We start from the raw sequence: 4,430 nt of genomic DNA on the forward strand, positions 1-4,430 counted from the left end.
TACAGATGAAATTGAGTAATGATTCAATGGTTGAGGACATGATTGACATTAAATGTAGATCCATGAGTTTAAATATGTTGTTTTTTGGCATTCCAGAAGGCGCGAAATCAGCTACAGCTTCACAGAACTACATGGACAGTGATGATAGCACACTGGAGAGACCGAGTCCCCTTATATCAGAAATCGTTTCAGGACAGGTATCAAACACAGACAGTAATGACCTAGTTACTGACCATTCAACATTCAATAATAGCACACCTTTTCTACCAAATAAACCGGTTACTGAGAACTGTATTAATAAAGTGTATGACTTTTGCTCGCAAGTTTTGAATATATCTGGACCGGAAACCAAAATAGCTGTAGATGTAGCCCATAGGATCGGAGCTTTTACACCTGGAAAAATTCGACCTATTGTTGTCCGGTTTAAAGACAAAGAATCTAAATTCATGCTTAAACAACAACTTAGAAAAGTAAATCTGCGCAATTCTCCCTTTAATGTTTCAGATCAGTTCCCACAAGAGGTCATGGACAGACGACGCGCTCTAATACCGGAAATGATCAAGGCACGAGGAGCGGGAAAAAGGGCGGTACTTGTACGAGACAAGCTGTTCATCGACAACAAGCTGTTCAAGCCAGGAACCAGCATCAACACAAAAGGATCAAGCTAGGGTCACGGAGAAAAGTGTGATTTGAACATTGTTTCCTGGAATGTAGAAGGATTGAAAAACTGTTTGAATGATGAAGACTTTTTGAATTTTGTGACAAATTTTGATGTTTTATTTTTTTCTGAAACTTGGCAGCGTAATAAAGACACTTATTGTATTGATGGGTATAAATCAGTAGAAGTTCCTAGAAGGGAAAGCTTAAAGTCTAAGAGGGGTCATGGCGGTATTTGTTTGTTTTATAAAGAAATATATAAGGATGGAATAAGTATTAGTGAAATAGATTACTCAGGTATAATATGGGTTAAATTTTGCAAGCATTTTTTTCGATTATTACAAGATATGTATGTTTGTTTTCTTTATATACCACCCAGTAACTCTATATATTATAATTTGCATGAAATTGGATTTTTTGAGTCACTTGAATTAAACATTCGAAAATATACGGAATTAGGTACCGTGTCGATAATTGGCGATTTGAATTCAAGATGCGGAAAAAGGTCTGATATTTTACAAAACTGTACAGATTTTGATAGATTTATACATGTGTTAGATGAAAATGAATATTGTATTAATGAATCTAATTTTCCTCATAGATTTTCTATGGATGAAACTGTCAATACCTCGGGTATAAAATTATTAGATATATGTAGAAGTAGCTCACTTAAAATTGTAAATGGGCGTTGTGGTGACGATGCTGGGATTGGTGGTTTTACCAATATGAGTTCGAATGGAAATAGTTTGATTGATTACGTTATATGCTCTTACGAGTTATTTCCCTTTATTTCTGAATTTATTGTCCACGATGTTTATACATGCTCAACACATGCGCCTATACAGATAAGTTTTGATGTATTTTGTGAAAATGTTTTATGTAATAATGTTATTAGTGCAAATGTTTGTAAACTTCGTTTTAAAGAAGAAAAGTTGATAGATTATAAGAATATTATGTCAAGGGAAATGCCCGTAATTGGTAATATTGTCGATAGTATTATTTCGTCAGATATTGACCTAGATAGTGGAATAAGTGACTTGTCAAGTATTCTTTATGATAAAGCCTTTTCTATTTTTGGTTCAAATAAGCATATTTATAGAGATGCAGATAGAAAGAGTGAAAGGAAATTTCAAAGCCCGTGGTTTAATGAAGACTGTGAAAATGCTCGACGCGAATTGAGGTTAGCTAATAGAAAATATAGATATGATAAATCATCTGAAAATGTTAACTTATTGATTATCAACAGAAGAAGATATAAACAATCTAAGCGAAAAGCAATATCAAAGTACAAGCAAAATCAAAAACATAAATTGCACGAGCTATCGAAAAAACAACCACAAAAATTTTGGTCTGAAATAAAGAAGCTAAAATCTTATAATAAAAACAGTAGTACGTTAAGTAAAGATGATTTTTTTAATCATTTTAAAGAATTATTTACGAGTAGTGATATTTTTAATGATGAAAATGTAGAGGCGAATTTAAGTGATGATAACTTTAACTCTAATGTTGTTTATGAGCTGGATAAGGATTTTAGTGTAGAAGAAGTTGATCATGCTATATCTTCACTTAAAAGAGGTAAAAGTGCTGGTGAAGATTTACTTATACCTGAAATATTTTTAGAATGGAAGCAATTTTTAGCACCAGTGATTTGTAAATTGTTTAATTATATGTATTCAAATTGTATATGTCCTATTAGTTGGACTAAAGGAATTATTGTGCCAGTACCTAAAAAGGGAGACTTAAATGATGTAAATAATTATAGAGGGATAACACTTACAAGCGTTTTTGCTAAAATTTTCTCAATTTTATTAGATAATAGATTAAGGAAATGGGCTGATAGTAATAATTTATTGACAGATGTTCAATTTGGATTCCGTAAAGGAAGAAGTACAATAGATTGTATTTTTGTTTTAAATTCTATCATAAACAAAATATTACACAATGAAAAAAAGAAACTGTTTTTAGCTTTTATTGATTTTAAAAAGGCGTTTGATGTTGTTTACAGGGACGGTGTTTGGTATAAACTTATAACAAATGGAGCTTCTTCAAAAATAGTCAACATGTTACGAATTATGTATGACAACGTTAGATCATGTATAAGGGTGAATGGTTCTTTGACAGATGATTTCCAAACTTTTATGGGCGTGAAACAAGGAGAGCCATTGTCTCCTCTTATGTTTTTATTTTTCATAAATGATATGTATAATTGTATGTTGACTCAATCTGATGATATTTTCAGTCTAGATGAAATACAGATGTTTATGTTATTATTTGCTGACGACACTGTTTTATTTTCATATACTGTTGAAGGTCTACAAAATTTGTTAAATAACATGAACATGTATTGTAAAGCATGGAATATTACTGTTAATACTGATAAAACTGTAGTCATGGTTTGTAAATCTGGAAACAGAACTCAAGATTATGATATATTCTATGATGGTGAAAAACTAGAAGTTGTGAGAACTTTTACATACTTAGGTGTGACGCTTTCTTCTAATGGTCGTTTTTATCAAGCACAAAAATCGCTTGCTAATCAAGCTTTAAAAGCTTTGTTTTCTTTAAATGCATTATTTGATAAAGTTAATTTTGAGATACCAGATAAATTAAAATTATTTGATACCATGATATTACCTATATTAAATTATGGATCAGAAATATGGGGGCTACATAAAGCCCCTGACATTGAAAGAGTACATTTGAAATTTTTGAAACAGTTGTTAGGTGTAAGGCAACAAACTGTAAATACAACAGTGTATGGAGAATTAGGAAGATTTCCATTAATTGTATATAGAAAGATAAGGATATTGAAATTTTGGTACAGAATTTTTAAGAATAACGACAAACTTATTTATAGAATTTATAGTATGAAAAATGATAATGATTTTTTTAAACAAGTGGTCCAGTGATGTACGGGATTTGTTTAATGAGTTAGGTTTTCCGTTTTTATGGCATAATCAAAGTATTACAAATGATCAACTAAATATCTTAATAGCACGATTAAAATATCAATACTTACAACAATGGCAACGTGATATCAATAATTACCTAAATTAAAAAAAACTTATTGCATATTTAAAAATGGAAATGTTTCGGAAAAATATTTATTATGTGTTAGTAATTTAAATTATCGTACTTCTTTATGTCGATTTAGGTTTTCTGCTCACAAATTACTGATAGAGGAAGGTAGACACAGGAATATTCCAAGATCTGAACGAATTTGTTTACGTTTTATCATGAATGTTGTTGAAAATGTGTACCATTTTCTATTAGTGTGTCCCTTTTATAGAGAAATAAGATATCGTTGCCTTCCTAATTATTACTGTTCTTGGCCTAGTATCCAGAAATTAAGAAATATTATGACATCTAGCCAAAAAAGTATTATAAATAAACTGGCAAAATATTCATACCTAGCTACATGTAAACGAGATACGTATAATCAATAAATCTGACTGTTTAAATACATATTACTAGATCTTTACACTTTTCTCAATAATATTTTGTGTGTGTGTATGTGTGTGTGTGTGTTTGTTTGGGTTATTCTCATCGTTTCCAAATATATTTAATTTTGTTGTTTGTTTTCTTGTCATATTACATGCCTTTATATCATATGTATGGCAATGAACATATTGTATGTTTATGCTGAATAAACTCTTGAAACTTGAAACTTGAAACTTGATAACCTTACTTAGAAATTAAATAGTTTATGATGCCCGACATAAGATCATACTGCATTTAAATCTGTTTAAATAAAATTGTCAAATTAGAAATTA

The sequence above is a fragment of the Ruditapes philippinarum genome, unplaced genomic scaffold (assembly GCF_026571515.1).
Source record: "Ruditapes philippinarum isolate M1 unplaced genomic scaffold, ASM2657151v2 ctg4480_1_1_1_1, whole genome shotgun sequence".
In the NCBI taxonomy this organism is placed as follows: Eukaryota; Metazoa; Mollusca; class Bivalvia; order Venerida; family Veneridae; genus Ruditapes; species Ruditapes philippinarum.